Source organism: Oncorhynchus mykiss, chromosome 7 (genome assembly GCF_013265735.2).
Source record: "Oncorhynchus mykiss isolate Arlee chromosome 7, USDA_OmykA_1.1, whole genome shotgun sequence".
Taxonomy (NCBI): Eukaryota; Metazoa; Chordata; class Actinopteri; order Salmoniformes; family Salmonidae; genus Oncorhynchus; species Oncorhynchus mykiss.
Genome location: NC_048571.1, coordinates 62,847,683 through 62,867,496, shown reverse-complemented (window position 1 = coordinate 62,867,496; position 19,814 = coordinate 62,847,683). Strand labels below are relative to the sequence as shown.

At 44.0% G+C, this 19,814-nt stretch overlaps 1 long non-coding RNA gene across 1 annotated transcript; it reads right to left on the bottom strand.

Annotated features, from left to right (window-relative positions):
- Positions 1-2,526: 2,526 nt before the first annotated feature.
- Positions 2,527-6,948, bottom strand: LOC110528184. The gene is made up of 3 exons (XR_005052713.1): positions 6,681-6,948; positions 4,013-4,266; positions 2,527-2,585 (listed from the first exon to the last, which is right to left on the bottom strand). It is a non-coding gene; the product is annotated as an uncharacterized LOC110528184 (long non-coding RNA).
- Positions 6,949-19,814: the final 12,866 nt, after the last annotated feature.

The following is a 19,814-nucleotide window of genomic DNA, read 5'->3' as shown; positions in this document are numbered from 1 at the left end:
ACAAAAATATAGCTTTTTGGTCTAAACTCCACTCGTCGTGTTTGGAGGAAGAAGGATGAGTGCAACCCCAAGAACACCATCCCAACCGTGAAGCATGGAGGTGGAAACATCATTCTTGGGGATGATTTTCTGCAAAGGGGACAGGACAACTGCACCGTATTGAGGGGAGGATGGATGGGGCCATGTATCGCGAGATCTTGGCCAACAACCTCCTTCCCTCAGTAAGAGCATTTAAGATGGGTCGTGGCTAGGTCTTCCAGCATGACAATGACCCGAAACACACAGCCAGGGCAACTAAGGAGTGGCTCCGTAAGAAGCATCTCAAGGTCCTGGAGTGGCCTAGCCAGTCTCCAGACCTGAACCCAATAGAAAATCTTTTTAGGGAGCTGAAAGTCTGTATTGCCCAGTGACAGCCCCGAAACCTGAAGGATCTGGAGAAGGTCTGTATGGAGGAGTGTGCCAAAATCCCTGCTGCAGTGTGTGCAAACCTGGTCAAGAACTACAGGAAACGTATGATCTCTGTCATTTTAAACAAAGGTTTCTGTACCAAATATTAAGTTCTGCTTTTCTGATGTATCAAATACTTATGTCATGCGATAAAATGCAAATCAATTACTTAAAAATCATACAATGTGATTTTCTGGATTTTTGTTTTAGATTCCGTCTCTCACAGTTGAAGTGTACCTATGATAAAAAAAATTACAGACATGCTTTGTAAGTAGGAAAACCTGCAAAATCGTCAGTGTATCAAATACTTGTTCTCCCCACTGTATATGAGATCATGTGACAGGTCACGTGACACAGATTGCACACAGATGGACTTTATTTAATTAATTATGTGACTTCTGAAGGTAATTGGTTGCACCAGATCTTATTTAGGGGCTTCATAGCAAAAGGCGTGAATACATATGCACACACCACTTTTCCGTTTAGATATTTTTTATAATTTTTTTAAACAAGTAATTTTTTAAAATTTCACTTCACCAATTTGGACTATTTTGTTTATGTCCATTACATGAAATCCAAATATTTAAATTACAGGTTGTAACGCAACAAAATAGGTAAAATGCCAATGGGGGGTGAATACTTTTGCAAGGCACTGTATATTAGCCTACAAAGAAATACATTTTGAAGCATTTGCGATTGCAACACAATAGGCTGGCAGGAACATTAAGCGCTCAGTATTTAAACAACATTTTGTTCTATTAAATCATTATAGTCTACAAATTGCGCATATAGGATGAAGTTGGTCCCTTTCCAAGTTCGGGCGGCGTTCAGCGGTCATCGCTGATCCTCTTTTCATTTTCCTTTGGTTTTGTCTGGTCTTCCATCACACCTGGTTCCAATCCCATCAATTACATGTCTGTTCCCGCTCAAGTCCTTGTCGGTGATTGTTTATTGTAAGTGCTTGTGCACGTCTGTCCTGGTGTGCGTCGGTTTATGTACCCATTATTTGATTGTTCTGTTTTCCTGTTTTTTTTTGTTATTAAACTGCGCCGTTTGGAAACAGTTTTTGCTCTCCTGCGTCTGACTTCTCTGCCGCCAGTACGCACCCCTTACATTGGCAGGGATGCAGAGTTGTTTTTTGTTTTTCCATAGGTAGGCCTAAAGGTTTTTAGGCAAAATAACCATATAAACACGGAAAGCTCCTTGAAAGAGGTCATGTCAGGCCTATTGGGCCAAAATCAATGATGGCCTATTGCACGGACAATAGAACGAAACAACGACACACTTAGCTAGCTAGCCACTTCGTTCCTTTTTGTTAGCATGTGCACATAGTACACAATTATGCTTTCGGGATATGTATTTTCAGATTCCACAAGGATTCATTAGTTCAAATCAAACTTTATTTGTCAAATGCGCCAAATACAACAAGTGTAGACATTACCGTGAAATGCTTACAAGCCCTTAACCAACAGTGCAGTTCAGAAATAGTTAAAGTATTTACCAAATAAACTAAAGTAACACAATAAAATTAAAATAACGAGGCTATATATAGGGGGTACAGGTTAGTTGAGGTCATTTGTACATGTAGGTAGGGGTGAAGTGACTATGCATAAATAATAAATAGCACATAACAGAAGTGTGCAAAACAAATGGGGGAGGTCAATATAAATATGAATTGTTCAGCAGTCTTATGGCTTGGGGGTAGAAGCTGTTAAGGAGCCGTTTGGTCCGCTTGCCGTGCGGTAGCAGAGAGAACAGTCTATGACTTGGGTGACTGTAGTCTTTGACAATTTTTGGGGCTTTCCTCTGACACAGCCTATTATAAAGATCCTGAATTGCAGGAAGCTTAGAGATGTACTGGGTACGCACTACACTCTGTAGCGCCGTACGGTCGGATGCCGAGCAGTTGCCATACCAGGCGGTGATGCAACCGGTCAGGATGCTCTCGATGGTGCAGCTGTAGAACTTTATGGGGTTCTGAGGACCCATACCAAATCTTTTCAGTCTCCTGAGGGGGAATAGGTGTTGTCGTGCCCTCTTCACGACTGTCTTGGTGTGTTTGGACCATGACAGTTTGTTGGTGATGTGAATACCAAGAAACTTGAAACTCTTGGCCCGCTCCACTACAGCCCCGAATTCTGTTACAAATTTGAAAAACATACAATATGTTACGAATTTGCAAACATATGTTACAATTTCTAGCTAGGTGGCTCCCGGGAGACACAGTGGAACCCTAGGTTAGAGGCAGAGCTGTCAGGGGTGTTCTGACTACGTGCTGCACACCTGTACCTGTAACAGTAGGACTGGAGTGGTAGAGAGAGAAAAAGAAAAGCAGACATTTGCATGTAAATTACAGCGATTTAATCTAAGGCCCTGTTTAAAATGTTTTTCTAAATGCACCCTTAGTTCCATGCTCCCTGGAAGTACTACTCACTGATCCAACAACTGGATAGATCAGATATGCCTCGTATCTACAACTGCAGCACAGCCCTGAAAAAAATGAATAAACGTAAACCACGCCCTCTCGTATAATTGCTTTATTACTCAAGTATAAGTATTGAAAGTAAGTAAGATTTCAAACAAGGCCGACGTGTGTTTTAGATTCATAAAGGCTATTTAAATGAATTCCTTTCCTTCTTCACAAGACTCCTTCAGATGAAACAATTCCAGCTCTGTGCTCAGGACTCGTTTTGCATGCTGTCCATTGCATCACCAAGGCAACCAGAGCTCGTGGGCAGACTGGTTGTGTCACCAGTTGCTTCTCCGAGGAGGCGGGGCTAACAGCTCAGTATACTGTGGAAGATAGCCTAGCAACTTTTTTATTTAACTAGGCAAGTCAATTAAGAACAAATTGTTATTTACAACGATGGCATAACAAGAGGCAAAAGGCCTCCTGTGGGGATGGGGCTAAGAGCTAACAGCTCAGTATACTGTGGAAGATAGCCTAAAAATAAATGTAAAAAACAAGTAGGACAAAACACACATCACGACAAGAGAGACACCACAACACTCCATAAAGAGAGACATAAGAGAACACAACAACAACACAACCATGGTAGCAACACAGCATGGCAGCAGCACAACACAGGACAAACATTGTTAGGCACAGACAACAGCATGAAGGGCTAAGAAGTAGAGACAACAAAACATCACACGAAGCAGTCACGAGTTTCAGTAAGAGTGTCCATGATTGAGTTTTTGAATGTACAGATGGAGATAAAACTGTCCAGTTTGAGTGTTTTTGCAGCTCCCTTGCATTACCAATTACAACAATACATTGTGTTAGTCAAGATGAAAGACTCTCCCTCTAGCTTTGGTAGCTGAGTCAGGCTAGTCTACATGGGCATAGAAGTCAAATACACACCAGAGCCTAGCCGGTCTCTGAACCACCCACACAGAGACAACAGGCCCCTCCATACAGAAAGGTCTACTGTACTGGTCTACACTGCACTAAGCTAAAGCACTGCCTTTCCTTGGTGTTCGCTGCTATTCTGACACTACACATCTGTATCAGTATTGGCCGTGGTATAGTTATAACCCTTTAGTTAATGGTTGTCTTGGTTACCTTATGAGACATGTAGGAGCCTCCTTTCTTCACTTGGTCTCTGCCTGATGGTGGTCCTGTCTGTAAAAGAGAGGAGAGAAAATATCAGAACATGAAGAAGAGGAAATCCTCACAGATATAAGTGCCACATAAAATAAATGTGTTTGTGTATTATCGTCCTTATTGTGGTGAACAGTCCACCAGTCAGATGTCCACTCCCATGCCTTCCCCACCATGTTGTACATGCCATAGCCATTAGCAGGAAATGACATCACCTGCAGGAAACAGAGAGCTATGAAATAGATACTTTCATAATCTGCACCAAAAAGGGGTTCACTTCAATTCTTCCCACAGTTGTGTCAAGTTGGCTGGATGCCCTTTGTTTGGGTATTGGACCATTCTTGATACACACAGGAAACTGTTGAGCAGGAAAAACCCAGCAAAGTTGCAATTCTTGACACAATGTCTCACCCTGACCATAGTTTGCTTTGTATGTTTCTATGTTTTGTTTGGTCAGGGTGTGATCTGAGTGGGCATTCTATGTTGGATGTCTTGTTTGTCTGTTTCTGTGTTTGGGCCTGATATGGTTCTCAATCAGAGGCAGGTATTAGTCATTGTCTCTGATTGGGAGCCATATTTAGGTAGCCTGTTTTGTGTTGGGTTTTGTGGGTGGTTGTCTCCTGTGTCAGTGTTTGTACCACACGGGACTGTTTCGGGTCTTCACGTTTCTTGTTTTGTAGTTTATTCATATATAGTTTCATTATTAAAGAACCATGAATTATAACCACGCTGCATTTTGGTCCGCCTCTCCTTCCCAGGAGGAATCCCGTTACACACAAACCAGTGCCCATGGCACCTACTGCCATACCCTATTTGAATTCACATCAATCTTTTGTCTTGCCAAATCATTCTGAATGGCACATATACATAATCCATGTCTCAATTGTCTCAAAGCTTAATAATCCTTCTTTAACCTGGAAAATGTGTGTAAAAAATAAATGTAAAAAACAAGTAGGACAAAACACACATCACGACAAGAGAGACACCACAACACTCCATAAAGAGAGACATAAGAGAACACAACAACACAACCATGGTAGCAACACAGCATGGCAGCAGCACAACACAGGACAAACATTGTTAGGCACAGACATGCCCTCTTCCCAACTGTCCTGGTGTGTTTGGACCATGATAGGTTGTTGGTGATGTGAATACCAAGAAACTAGAAACTCTCGGCCAGCTCCACTACAGCCCCGAATTCTGTTACAAATTTGAAAAACATACGTTACGAATTTGTAAAAATGTATGTTACGATTTCTAGCTAGGTGGCTCCCGGGAGACACAGTGGAACCCTAGGTTAGAGGCAGAGCTGTCAGGGGTGTTCTGACTACGTGCTGCACACCTGTACCTGTAACAGTAGGACTGGAGTGGTAGAGAGAGAAAAAGAAAAGCAGACATTTGCATGTAAGTTACAGCGATTTAATCTAAGGCCCTGTTTAAAATGTTTTTCTAAATGCACCCTTAGTTCCATGCTCCCTGGAAGTACTACTCACTGATCCAACAACTGGATAGATCAGATATGCCTCATATCTACAACTGCAGCACAGCCCTGAAAAAAATTAATAAACGTAAACCACGCCCTCTCGTATAATTGCTTTATTACTCAAGTATAAGTATTGAAAGTAAGTAAGAATTCAAACAAGGCCAACGTGTGTTTTAGATTCATAAAGGCTATTTAAATGAATTCCTTTCCTCTTTCACAAGACTCCTTCAGATGAAACAATTCCAGCTCTGTGCTCAGGACTCGTTTTGCATGCTGTCCATTGATGCGATGGACAGCATGCAAAACGAGTCCTGAGCACAGACCTGGAATTGGCAACCAGAGCTCGTGGGCAGACTGGTTGTGTCAACAGTTGCTTCTCCGAGGAGACGGGGCTAACAGCTCAGTATACTGTGGAAGATAGCCTAGCAACTTTTTATTTAACTAGGCAAGTCAATTAATAACAAATTCTTATTTACAATGATGGCATAACAAGAGGCAAAAGGCATCCTGTGGGGATGGGGGCTGGGATAAAAATAAATGTAAAAAACAAGTAGGACAAAACACACATCACGACAAGAGAGACAACACAACACTCCATAAAGAGAGACATAAGAGAACACAACAACAAATCACATGGTAGCAACACAGCATGGCAGCAGGACAACACAGGACAAACATTGTTAGGCACAGACAACAGCATGAAGGGCTAAGAAGTAGAGACAACAAAACATCACACGAAGCAGTCACGAGTTTCAGTAAGAGTGTCCATGATTGAGTCTTTGAATGTACAGATGGAGATAAAACTGTCCAGTTTGAGTGTTTTTGCAGCTCCCTTGCATTACCAATTACAACAATACATTGTGTTAGTCAAGATGAAAGACTCTCCCTCTAGCTTTGGTAGCTGAGTCAGGCTAGTCTACATGGGCATAGAAGTCAAATACACACCAGAGCCTAGCCGGTCTCTGAATCACCCACACAGAGACAACAGGCCCCTCCATACAGAAAGGTCTACTGTACTGGTCTACACTGCACTAAGCTAAAGCACTGCCTTTCCTTGGTGTTCGCTGCTATTCTGACACTACACATCTGTATCAGTATTGGCCGTGGTATAGTTATAACCCTTTAGTTAATGGTTGTCTTGGTTACCTTATGAGACATGTAGGAGCCTCCTTTCTTCACTTGGTCTCTGCCTGATGGTGGTCCTGTCTGTAAAAGAGAGGAGAGAAAATATCAGAATATGAAGAAGAGGAAATCCTCACAGATATAAGTGCCACATAAAATAAATGTGTTTGTGTATTATCGTCCTTAGTGTGGTGAACAGTCCACCAGTCAGATGTCCACTCCCATGCCTTCCCCACCATGTTGTACATGCCATAGCCATTAGCAGGAAATGACATCACCTGCAGGAAACAGAGAGCTATGAAATAGATACTTTCATAATCTACACCAAAAAGGGGTTCACTTCAATTCTTCCCACAGTTGTGTCAAGTTGGCTGGATGCCCTTTGTTTGGGTATTGGACCATTCTTGATACACACAGGAAACTGTTGAGCGGGAAAAACCCAGCAAAGTTGCAATTCTTGACACAATGTCACACCGTGACCATAGTTTGCTTTGTATGTTTCTATGTTTTGTTTGGTCAGGGTGTGATCTGAGTGGGCATTCTATGTTGGATGTCTTGTTTGTCTGTTTCTGTGTTTGGGCCTGATATGGTTCTCAATCAGAGGCAGGTGTTAGTCATTGTCTCTGATTGGGAGCCATATTTAGGTAGCCTGTTTTGTGTTGGGTTTTGTGGGTGGTTGTCTCCTGTGTCAGTGTTTGTACCACACGGGACTGTTTCGGGTCTTCACGTTTCTTGTTTTGTAGTTTATTCATATATAGTTTCATTATTAAAGAACCATGAATTATAACCACGCTGCATTTTGGTCCGCCTCTCCTTCCCAGGAGGAATCCCGTTACACACAAACCAGTGCCCATGGCACCTACTGCCATACCCTATTCGAATTCACATCAATCTTTTGTCTTGCCAAATCATTCTGAATGGCACATATACACAATCCATGTCTCAATTGTCTCAAAGCTTAATAATCTTTCTTTAACCTGGAAAATGTGTTGTCGTGCCCTCTTCCCAACTGTCCTGGTGTGTTTGGACCATGATAGGTTGTTGGTGATGTGAATACCAAGAAACTAGAAACTCTCGGCCAGCTCCACTACAGCCCCGAATTCTGTTACAAATTTGAAAAACATACGTTACGAATTTGTAAAAATGTATGTTACGATTTCTAGCTAGGTGGCTCCCGGGAGACACAGTGCCCTAGGTTAGAGGCAGAGCTGTCAGGGGTGTTCTGACTATGTGCTGCACACCTGTACCTGTAACAGTAGGACTGGAGTGGTAGAGAGTTCTAGTTCCTGCTGAACTAGTTCATAGAGAAATAGAAAGAAGTGCTAAATGACTACAAAATACATTTGTAGAGATGTACATATTATGTCCATATTACATCAAGAACAGCTCAAATAAGCAAAGAGAAACAAGACATCCTTACTTTAAGACATGAAGGTCAGTCAATCTGGAACATTTCAAGAACTTTCTTCAAGTGCAGTTGTAAAAACCATCAAACGCTATGATGAAACTGGCTTTCATGAGGACCGCCACAGGAAAGGAAGACCCAGAGTTACCTCTGCTGCAGAGGATATTGCAGCCCAAATAAATGCTTCACAGAGTTCAAGTAACAGACACATCTCAACATCAACTGTTCAGAGGAGACTGCGTGAATCAGGGCCTTCATGGTCAAATTGCTGCAAAGAAACCACTATTAAACGACACCAATAAGAATAAGATACTTGTTTGGGCCAAGAAACACGAGCAATGGACATTAGACCAGTGGAAATCTGTCATTTTGTCTGATGAGTCCAAATTTGAGATTTTTGGTTCCAACCGCCGTGTCTTTGTGAGACGCAGAGTTGGTTGAACGGATGATCTCTGCATGTGTGGTTCCCACAGTGAAACATGGAGGAGGAGGTGTGATGGTGCTTTGCTGGTTACACTGTTTATTTAGAATTCAAGGCAATATTTAGAATTCAAGGCACATTTAATCAGCATGGCTACCACAGCATACTGCAACGATTCGCCATCCCATCAGGTTTTCGCTTAATGAGACGATCATTTGTTTTTCAACAGGACAATGACCCAACACACCTCCAGGCTGTGTAAGGGCTATTTGACCAAGAAGGAGAGTGATGGTGTGCTGCATCAGATGACCTGGCCTCCACTATCAGCTGACCTCAGCCCTATTGAGATGGTTTGGGATGAGTTGGACCGCAGAGTGAAGGAAAAGCAGCCAACAAGTGCTCAGCATATGTGGGAACTCCTTCAAGACTGTTGGAAAAGCATTCCAGGTGAAGTTAAAGGGTGGCTACTTTGAAGAATTTCAAATGTATTTTGATTTGTTTAACACTTTTTTGGTTACTACGTGATTCCATACATGTTATTTCATTTTTTAATATATTCATTATTATTCTGAAATATAGAAAATAGTAAAAATAAAGAAAAATCCTTGAATGAGTAGGCGTGTCCAAACTTTTGACTGGTACTGTATGTGTGTGTGTGTGTGAACCTTTATCATACTGATTCCCTCTTGTGTACTCCATCTTGAGTGTTCCACCACAAAGCCTAAATGACCTGGACTACTGCAGGGAGAATGGCTTGGCTGTCTGCTGTAGAGTGGTGTCAACACTGCTCAATGATTTAACTCTGGGGCAGTCACCTATCTGTACAGGCTTCAAAGCAGTTTCTGTAACGGCGTTCTTCGTTTGTTGAAAGAGAGGACCGAAATGCAGCGTGGTGATTACTCATGTTCTTTAATCAATAATTGACGATACATGAAATAACTAAATGAATACGAAAACAACAAACGGAACGTGAAACCTAATACAGCCTATCTGGTGAACACTACACAAAGACAGGAACAATCACCCACAAACACACAGTGAAACCCAGGCTACCTAAGTATGATTCTCAATCAGAGACAACTAATGACACCTGCCTCTGATTGAGAACCATACTAGGCCGAAAACATAGAACTGCCCCAAAACATAGAAAAACAAACATAGACTACCCACCCAACTCACGCCCTGACCATACTAAATAAATACAAAAACAACGGAAATAGAGGTCAGAACGTGACAGTACCCCCCCCCCAAAGGTGCGGACTCCGGCCGCAAAACCTTGACCTATAGGGGAGGGTCTGGGTGGGCGTCTGTCCGCGGTGGCGGCTCTGGCGCGGGACGCGGACCCCACTTCGCCATTGTCCTAGTCCGCCTTATTGTCCGCCTCCGTGGCTTACTCACCCTGCCCACCCCTCTCAATGACCCCACTGGACAGAGGGGCTGCTTGGGACAGAGGGGCAGCTGCTCGGGACAGAGGGACAGCTGCTCGGGACAGAGGGGCAGCTGCTCGGGACAGAGGGGCAGCTGCTCGGGACAGAGGGGCAGCTGCTCGGGACAGAGGGGCAGCTGCTCGGGGCAGAGGGGCTCCGGCAGAGGCGCCGGGCAGGCGGGAGGCTCCGGCAGCGGCGCCGGACAGGCGGGAGGCTCCGGCAGAGGCGCCGGACAGGCGGGAGGCTCCGGCAGCGGCGCCGGACAGGCGGGAGGCTCCGGCAGCGGCGCCGGACAGGCGGGAGGCTCCGGCAGAGGCGCCGGACAGGCGGGAGGCTCCGGCAGAGGCGCCGGACAGGCGGGAGGCTCCGGCAGAGGCGCCGGACAGGCGGGAGGCTCCGGCAGAGGCGCCGGACAGGCGGGAGGCTCCGGCAGCGGCGCCGGACAGGCGGGAGGCTCCGGCAGCGGCGCCGGACAGGCGGGAGGCTCCGGCAGAGGCGCCGGACAGGCGGGAGGCTCCGGCAGAGGCGCCGGACAGGCGGGAGGCTCCGGCAGAGGCGCCGGACAGGCGGGAGGCTCCGGCAGAGGCGCCGGACAGGCGGGAGGCTCCGGCAGAGGCGCCGGACAGGCAGGAGGCTCCGGCAGCGCTGGAGAGGAGGAAGCCCCTGTAAGGATGGGCCGGAGAGACAGCCTGGTACGGGGGGCTGCCACCGGAGGGCTGATGCGTGGAGGTGGTGACGGATAGACCGGGCCGTGCAGGCGCACTGGAGCTCTTGAGCACCGAGCCTGCCCAACCTTACCTGGTTGAATGGTCCCGGTCGCCCTGCCAGTGCGGCGAGGTGGAATAGCCCGCACTGGGCTATGCAGGCGAACCGGGGACACCGTGCGCAAGGCTGGTGCCATGTAAGCCGGCCCAAGGAGACGCACTGGAGACCAGATGCGTAGAGCCGGCTTCATGGCACTTGGCTCGATGCCCACTCTAGCCCGGCCGATACGCGGAGCTGGAATGTACCGCACCGGGCTGTGCACCCGCACTGGGGACACCGTGCGCTCCACAGCATAACACGGTGCCTGCCCGGTCTCTCTAGCCCCCCGGTAACCACAGGAAGTTGGCTCAGGTCTCCTACCTGGCGTAGCCATACTCCCTGTTAGCCCCCCCCAAGAAATTTTTGGGGCTGACTCCCGGGCTTCCTTGCCAACCGTGTTCCCTCATATCGCCGGCTCCTCTCTCCGGCTGCCTCTGCTCTCCTCGCTGCCTCCACCTGTTCCCATGGAAGGCGATCCTTTCCCGCCAAGATCTCCTCCCATGTGTAGCAACCCTTGCCGTCCAACACATCATCCCAAGTCCATTCCTCCTTGTGACGCTGTTGCCCGTTACCACGCCGCTTGGTCCTGTTGCGGTGGGTGATTCTGTAAGGGCGTTCGTCTGTAGGAGGAAGAGAAGCGGACCAAAGCGCAGCGTGGTGGTTATTCATGTTTTAATAAATCACTACACATGAACAAACTAACAAAAACAAGAAATGTGAAAACGCAAAACAGTCCTATCCTGTGACAACAAACACAGTGACAGGAACAATCACCCACAAACACACAGTGAAACCCAGGCTACCTAAGTATGATTCTCAATCAGAGACAACTAATGACACCTGCCTCCGATTGAGAACCATAATAGGCCGAAAACATAGAACTGCCCCAAAACATAGAAAAACAAACATAGACTACCCACCCAACTCACGCCCTGACCATACTAAATAAATACAAAAACAACGGAAATAGAGGTCAGAACGTGACAGTTTCAAAGGAGACTGTTAAAATGGTGGTCTATGGGAACGCCATCAGATGATAGAATGAGAAACCACATCATCGCCTCAATAACCGTAGCCCAACTTTAGATATGTGCATATACAGTGCATTCGGAAAGTACGTATTTAGACCCCTGAACTTTTCAAAATTGTGTCAGGGTACAGTCTTATTCTAAAATGTACTTTTTAAAAGATTCTCTCATCAATCTACACACAATACCCCATAATGACAAAGAAAAAACAGTTTTTTAGTAATGTTTGGAATTTATACAAAATAAAAAACTGAAATATCACATTTACATAAGTATTCAGACCTTTATTCAGAACTTTATTGAAGCACCTTTGGCAGCGTTTACAGCCTCGAGTCTTCTTGGGTATGACGCTACAAGCTTGGCACACCTGTATCTGGGGAGTTTCTCCCATTCTTCTCTGCAGATCCTCTCAAGCTCTGTCAGGTTGGATGGGGAGTGTCACTGCACAGCTATTTTCAGGTCTCTCCAGAGACGTTAGATCTGGTTCAAGTCCGGGCTCTGGCTGGGCCACTCAAGGACATTCAGAAACTTGTCCCGAAGCCACTCTACGTTGTCTTGGCTGTGTGCTTAGGGTGGTTGTCCTGCTGGAAGGTGAACCTTCACCCCAGTCTGAGGTCCAAAGCGCTCTGAGTAGGTTTTCATCCAGGATCTCTCTGTACTTCTCTCTGTACATCTTTCCCTCGATCCTGACTTGTCTCCCAGTCCCTGCCGCTGAAAAACATCCCCACAGCATGATGCTGCCACCACCATGTTTCACTATAGGGATGGTGCCAGGTTTCCACCAGATGTGACGCTTGGCATTCAGGCCAAATAGTTCAATCTTGGTTTCATCAGACCAGAGAATCGTTTTAGGTGGCCGGCAGCCAGCTCCAGGAAGGTCTTGGTGGTTCCAAACTTCTTCCATTTAAGAATGAGGGATGCTCTATAAACACTCTTTCGTGGTGCCTCGACTTTCTAGTTAATTATCTACCTGATAGGCTTAATCAGGTATTATTAATTACAGAGAAAGGATTTTATAGAATAGAATGTAAATAAATAATTATTTATTTACTTAATCCGGAATAGCCAAAGACACGACACATGGATTATGATTGGTCAGACCAGTGTTGAATAGACCATAGTACGGGTACTTCCGGTTTGAGTTTCTGCCTCTAGGAAGGGAGGAGCAAAACGGAGTCCTGATCAGATTTGCTGAAGGGAGGGTGGGGGAGGGCCTTGTAGGCATTTAGAAAAGTTGAGTAGCAGTTGTCCAATGTTTTCTCAGAGTGAGAACTACAGTCAATGTGTCTGAAGAACTTCAGTAGCGTTTTCCTCAAATTTGCTTTGTTAAAATCCCCAGCTACAATAAATGCGGCCTCTGGATATATGGTTTCCAGTTTGTATAAAGTCCAGTGTAGTTCTTTGAGGGCCATCATGGTATCGGCTTGAGGGGGAATATACACGGCTGTGACTATAATCAAAGAGAATTCTCTTGGGAGGTAATACGGTCACCATTTGATTGTGAGGGCTTCTAGGTTGTGTGAACAAAAGGACTTGAGTTTCTGTATGTTATCACAATAACACCATGAGTAGTTAAGGAGAAGTTTATCTAAAGTTCCATGTATAATAGTTGTATCTTTTATTTCTGTAAATTTATGTGGCTCTCTGCAAAATTACTGCATGTTTTGGAACTACTGAACATAACACTCCAAAGTACAATGAGATTTTTGGATATAAATATGTACTTTATCGAACAAAACATACATGTATTGTGTAAAATGAAGTCCAATGAGTGTCATCTGATGAAGATCATCAAAGGTTAGTGATTACTTTTATCTATGTTTCTGCTTTTTGTGACGCCTCTCTTTGGCTGGAAAAATGGCTGTGTTTTTCTGTGACTTGGTGGTGACCTAACATAATCGTTTGTGGTGCTTTCGCTGTAAAGCCTTTTTGAAATCAGACACTGTGGCTAGATTAACGAGAATTGTATCTTTAAAATTATGTAAAATACTTGTATGCTTGAGGAATTTTAATTATGAGATTTTTGTTGTTTTGAATTTGGCGCCCTGCACTTTCACTGGCTGTTGGCGGGGTGGGACGCTACCGTCCCGAATATCCCAGAGAGGTTAACAAAGGCTATTCAAGAGTCCTTCAGTAGAGTCAAGATAGAGAATGGAGAAAGGTATTTATGGGGGAGTCATAAACCTTACCCACAGGCCAACGTCATGACACATGCTTCAAGATTGTTTTGATCACGCGGACTGGGATATGTTCTGGGAGGGCCTCTGAAAATATCATTGACGAATACACGGATAAGGTGACTCGGGTATAGAAGATGTTGTACCAACTGTGATTATTAAAACCTACCCAAACCAGAAACCGTGGATAGATTGCAGCATTCGCGCAAAACTGAAAGAGTGAACCACTCCATTTAATTTTGAGCCTGCAATCGAACCCACAAATGCTGATGCCCCAGATACTCAACTAGTATAAAGAAGGCCAGTTTTATTGCTGTGCTGACATAATTGCAAAACAGTTTTCTAATGATCAATTAGCCTTTTAAAATGTTAAACTTGGATCAGCTAACAACGTGCCATTGGTACACAGGAGTGATGGTTGCGGATAATGGCCCTCTATACGCTGTCATTACGTTGGCCTGTGGGTGAGGTTTATGACCCTCCCATAAATACCTTTCTCCCTTTCCTCTCTCTTGACTCTACAGAAGGACTCTTGAAAAGCCTTTGTTAAACAAAGAGAGGCGGGTGACATCAAAAGATGGTGATCCAACCAGTTGAAAATATGTGTGTGGACTTAATGAATATGAGGTCAGTTCAGTTGGCGTCTGGGACATGATTACTGACGATAGGACGACATAAACTGCATCTTGGAAAGTCTGCACATTCTAGTTATCAGATTCACATGGAATTTCTGTGCAATTTAAATGTTTAAATATGAAACTATTTGTGAAAAGATTAAATGTAATTTTAGCTTCCAAATGAGAGAATTGGGTTTTCATGAGTAAACTATGCACAACTCAGTGGCCCTGCCCATGTGAACCGACATTGGTTATAAACTATGTAACACGCTCTTCTCTCCCCTCCTATATAAAGCCCTTGACGAAAATGTAACTTTCTGTTCCGAGGATGTTAGGGCGACAGTCCTACGTTAAAAGGGCTCAGATAATAAGCTGTTCCAAGGACGTGTGGATTTGAGGTCCCCACGTTGAAAGGACAAAGACCACCTACAGAACTAAGCCAACAAAATTAGCATTTAATTTCAATGTGAAGGTGACGACCTAGGATGAATTTCAACTATACCAGCCAGAATATAGAATGAGCATATAGCATGGCAACTTGGTATGAACTTTGAACTCCTATTCACTAAAGAAGTGCTACCCCCTCCGCCCGCTAAATGTGGGCTAGGAGAGGACGGACACAGTATCCATTCTACCACGCTCCAGTTCACCACCAGACAGTCTTCAGAGGACCAGAGATCCATGCTTGACAACCGGCCTACGATCTACGACCAATCTACCGAAGCGCAGCTCAGAGTAAATATTTATTGCATTCTCCTTTTTCAAATGGCCGTTAATTTAGAATGCATAAGAAACTGTATTTACGATAGCATAGCTTCTCCCTTTGTTACTCAATCTTCCCGCTCTTTGACTCAAACCCAACCCCCTTTCCTTTGTGTAACCAGCCGTCATGTCGGCTCCGTCCACCAGGGACGTTTTCTTTATGACATAATTTGTAATCAATGTATGATCCATTCTGTGTATATGTAATTCTGTGTGATTAGTTAGGTATTTAGTAAATAAATAATTAAACAAAATGTTCTATTGCTGATTCAACTTGTTAGCCAGGGTTCGTGAAGATAACCAAGAATTTACCACTTTCAGATGAGACTAAGTAAGTTGACGATTAAATATTGACTGCTATTGATGTAAAATATAACTAGGTCTTTAATCACAAAACATACAACCCCACCTTTCTTCTTTCCGGAGAGTTCTTTATTCCTGTCTGTGCAATGTACTGAGAACCCAGCTGGCTGTATGGACGGAGACAGTATATCCCGAGAGAGCCATATTGTCATGCCCTGGCCTTAGTTATCTTTGTTTTCTTTATTATTTTGGTTAGGCCAGGGTGTGACATGGGTGATTTATTGTGTTTCGTCTTGTCTAGGGGTTTTATTAGATTAATGGGGTTGTGTTCAGTTTAGTTGTCTAGGTAAGTCTATGGATGCCTAGAGTGGTTCTCAATCAGAGGCAGGTGTTTATCGTTGTCTCTGATTGGGAACCATATTTAGGCAGCCATATTCTTTGGGTATTTTGTGGGTGATTGTTTCCTGTGTCAGTGTTTGTGCCACATGGGACTGTTTTGGGTTTTCACGTTTCTTGTTTTGTAGTTGTGTTCATGTTGAGATATTCTTATTAAAAGAACCATGGACACTTACCACGCCGCATATTGGTCCTCCGATCCTTCTCGCCTCTCCTCTTCAGATGAAGAGGAGGAAAACCGTGACACATATTTCCTTGAAACAGAGTATGTTACAATTCCTTATGTGTCTCTGGAAGGAGATCCTCGCCCTAAGCTCGTCTACTTTATTATCCAGAGACTGAACATTAGCGAGTAATATACTCAGAAGCGGTGGATGGTGTGTGCGCCTTCTGAGACGGAAGTCCACTCTGAATACCTCTTCTCTGCCAGCGGTGTTTCGGATCTGTCTCTGGAATCAGTTCAATTGACTTGGGGGGGTACGAACAAAGGATCCAATTCTGGAAAGTCGTATTCCTATTCATAACGCTGTTACCGCCTATCTGATATCCAAAAGTTATTTCCGGCTGTATGTAATAGCACAAAATAAATGATGGGCTAATGATGCAAGAAATAACACACAAAAAAACTAAATACTGTAAAGTTGCTTAGGAGCTAGAAGCAGAGCTGCCACAGCTGCACCATCTTACTTACTCTTGGACAATGTGACTTTTATCAATATATTCTCTATTTACTCTCAGATTTTAAAATGCATATTAGCATCAAAGTAGACATCACGCAAGACTACAAATACCTGCAAGCTCCTGCACGTTATCTCTAACTGACACCTTTGCTAACAGGTATTGTGTCCATTTAAAACTTGCCCAAGACACTTCAGAGAATTGTACATTTAAATAAATATTGCAAATGTATTCATACTACATGTAACTAACATTAGATAGTTAATCCAGAGATTCTTACCTTTGCCTCGATTCGGCAGTCTCGTCCAGATCATCATGGTATTTGTGGTTCTTTATGACTAGCATTTCATTTTGGGGGGTAAATGCAGGCGAATATATTGACAAGTTACCTTGTCCTAGAGAGACTTACACGTTTATCAAAAGGTCACTTTTGCTGCGATTACAGCTGTAAGTCGCTTGGGGTATGTCTCTATCAGTTTTGCACATCGAGAGAATGACATTTTTTCCCATTCCTCCTTGCAAAACAGCTCGAGCTCTGTGAGGTTGGATGGAGAGCATTTGTGAACAGCAGTTTTCAGTTCTTTCCACAGATTCTCGATTGGATTCAGGTCTGGACTTTGACTTGGCCATTCTAACACCTGGATATGTTTATTTTTGAACCATTCCATTGTAGATTTTGCTTTATGTTTTGGATCATTGTCTTGTTGGAAGACAAATCTCCGTCCCAGTCTCAGGCCTTTTGCAGACTCCATCAGGTTTTCTTCCAGAATGATCCTGTATTTGGCTCCATCCATCTTCCCATCAATTTTAACCATCTTCCCTGTCCCTGCTGAAGAAAAGCAGGCCCAAACCATGATGCTGCCACCACTATGTTTGACAGTGGGTATGGTGTGTTCAGGGTGATGAGCTGTGTTGCTTTTACGCCAAACATAACGTTTTGCATTGTTGCCAAAAAGTTCAATTTTGGTTTCATCTGACCAGAGCACCTTCTTCCACATGTTTGGTGTGTCTCCCAAGTGGCTTGTGGCAAACTTTAACCGACACTTTTTATGGATATCTTTAAGAAATGGCTTTCTTCTTGCCACTCTTCCATAAAGGCCAGATTTGTGCAATATACGACTGATTGTTGTCCTATGGACAGAGTCTCCCACCTCAGCTGTAGATCTCTGCAGTTCATCCACAGTGATCATGGGCCTCTTGGCTGCATCTCTGATCAGTCTTCTCCTTGTATGAGCTGAAAGTTTAGAGGGACGGCCAGGTCTTGGTAGATTTGCAGTGGTCTACTACTCCTTCCATTTCAATATTATCACTTGCACAGTGCTCCTTGGGATGTTTAAAGCTTGGGAAATCTTTTTATATCCAAATCCGGCTTTAAACTTCTTCACAACAGTATCTCGGACCTGTGTTAATGATTAGTTATTGGAGAAACAAGACCAAGATGAGACTCTGGACAAGGCGGATACGGTATATTAAAGGCCGTTTATTCAAGCGTAATAATATCTGGCAAAACGTGCTGCACGGCTCCTATTCGTCCACCTCTTAGGGAGATATCGGAAGAAGAAGAGGCTACAACATATTTGTGCAGTTCTTTATACATTGAAATGACGTAGGTAGATTCTGGTAGTCCTGGCTCCTGGTAGGTTGTTCGTAGGTGATAGACAGTCCTCTCCAGCCTGGTGTCAGTATCCCATTGGTTCTCGACAGAGTTCTTTGTCTTTGGAGCCCATCCCAAAGGGTTTTGAGCGTGTGTATATTTATGAGTTTTCAGTGTGTTTATCTTATTCCGCCACCCTGGTGGGGGTTTCCCGTGCAGTTAGTATATTGAGAAACAGAGAGATGGGGAAGGTATAACACAGAGTACAAGCCAAAATTGCATGGTTAAACCCAGGCAGACAACAGTCAGTGAATGGGTCATTACATGTTTTAATATGTTATTACACCTGCCTGGTGTGTTCCTTGTTCTTCATGATGCTCTCTGCGCTTTTAACGGACCTCTGAGATTATCACAGTGCAGGTGCATTTATACGGAGACTTGATTACACACAGGTGGATTGTATTTATCATCATTAGTCATTTAGGTCAACATTGGATCATTCAGAGATCCTCACTGAACTTCTGGAGAGAGTTTGCTGCACTGAAAGTAAAGGGGCTGAATAATTTTGCACGCCCAATTTTTCAGTTTTTGATTTGTTAAAAAAGTTTGAAATATCCAATGAATGTCGTTCCACTTCATGATTGTGTCCCACTTGTTGTTGATTCTTCACAAAAAAATACAGTTTTATATCTTTATGTTTGAAGCCTGAAATGTGGCAAATGGTCGAAAAGTTCAAGGGGGCCGAATACTTTCGCAAGGCACTGTACACATGGTTAGCAGATGTTAATGCGAGTGTAGCGAAATGCTTGTACTTCTAGTTCCGACAATGCAGTAATAACCAATGAGTAATCTAACTAACAATTCCAAAACTACTACCTTATACACACAAGTGTAAAGGGATAAAGAATATGTACATAAAGATATATGAATGAGTGATGATACAGAGCGGCATAGGCAAGATGCAGTAGATGGTATCGAGTACAGTATATACATATGAGATGTGTATGTAAACAAAGTGGCATAGTTTAAAGTGGCTAGTGATACATGTATTACATAAGGATGCAGTAGATGATATAGAGTACAGTGTATATATATATGTATACATATGAGAGAAATAATGTAGGGTATGTAAACATTATATTAAGTAGCATTGCTTAAAGTGGCTAGTGATATATTTTACATCAATTCCCATTATTAAAGTGGCTAGAGTTGAGTCAGTGTGTTGGCAGCAGCCACTCAATGTTAGTGGTGGCTGTTTAACAGTCTGATGGCCTTGAGATAGAAGCTGTTTTTCAGTCTCTCGGTCACAGGTTTGATGCACCTGTACTGACCTCGCCTTCTGGATGATAGCGGGGTGAACAGGCAGTGGCTCAGGTGGTTGTTGTCCTTGATGATCTTTATGGCCTTCCTGTGACATCGGGTGGTGTAGGTGTCCTGGAGGGCAGGTCGTTTGCCCCCGGTGATGCGTTGTGCAGACCTCACTACCCTCTGGAGAGCCTTACGGTTGTGGGTGGAGCAGTTGCCGTACCAGGCGGTGATATAGCCC